The following is a 1344-nucleotide window of genomic DNA, read 5'->3' on the forward strand; positions in this document are numbered from 1 at the left end:
TGAAAATTTTCTGGTTCTCTAAGACCAACGCTCGGATACCAACTGAAATGTCCCGTTCTTATTGATTAAAAACGTTCCATATTAATTGATTTCGTTGCGAGGTTTTGACCTCTATATAAGACGTTTTTCAAAGACTGCATTCATTTTTAAAACAAACCATAACCTTTATTTCATAAATAAAGGTTTAAAAGCTTTACGTAGATTATCAAATAATGATAATCTAAAATATCCTGTTTACACACGACCATTACATAATGGTTTACAATACAAATATGTTACATCGAAATCAGTTTCTTGAATGCAGTTTTTACACAATATCATACAAACATGGACTCCAAATCTTGTCCTTATTTTAGTATGCAACAGCGGAAGCTCTTAGTATTCACCTGAGAATAAACATGCTTTAAACGTCAACAAAAATGTTGGTGAGTTATAGGTTTAACCCATATATATCAAATCGTAACAATAGACCACAAGATTTCATATTTCAATACACATCCCATACATAGAGATAAAAATCATTCATATGGTGAACACCTGGTAACCGACATTAACAAGATGCATATATAAGAATATCCCCATCATTCCGGGACACCCTTCGGATATGATATAAATTTCGAAGTACTAAAGCATCCGGTACTTTGGATGGGGTTTGTTAGGCCCAATAGATCTATCTTTAGGATTCGCGTCAATTAGAGTGTCTGTTCCCTAATTCTTAGATTACCAGACTTAATAAAAAGGGGCATATTCGATTTCGATAATCCAACCATAGAATGTAGTTTCACGTACTTGTGTCTATTTTGTAAATCATTTATAAAACCTGCATGTATTCTCATCCCAAAAATATTAGATTTTAAAAGTGGGACTATAACTCACTTTCACAGATTTTTACTTCGTCAGGAAGTAAGACTTGGCCACTGGTTGATTCACGAACCTATAACAATATATACATATATATCAAAGTATGTTCAAAATATATTTACAACACTTTTAATATATTTTGATGTTTTAAGTTTATTAAGTCAGCTGTCCTTGTTAGTAACCTACAACTAGTTGTCCACAGTTAGATGTACAGAAATAAATCGATAAATATTATCTTGAATCAATCCATGACCCAGTGTATACGTATCTCAGTATTGATCACAACTCAAACTATATATATTTTGGAATCAACCTCAACCCTGTATAGCTAACTCCAACATTCACATATAGAGTGTCTATGGTTGTTCCGAAATATATATAGATGTGTCGACATGATAGGTCGAAACATTGTATACGTGTCTATGGTATATCAAGATTACATAATATACAATACAAGTTGATTAAGTTATGGTTGGAATAGAT

The sequence above is a fragment of the Rutidosis leptorrhynchoides genome, chromosome 1 (genome assembly GCF_046630445.1).
Source record: "Rutidosis leptorrhynchoides isolate AG116_Rl617_1_P2 chromosome 1, CSIRO_AGI_Rlap_v1, whole genome shotgun sequence".
Classification (NCBI taxonomy): Eukaryota; Viridiplantae; Streptophyta; class Magnoliopsida; order Asterales; family Asteraceae; genus Rutidosis; species Rutidosis leptorrhynchoides.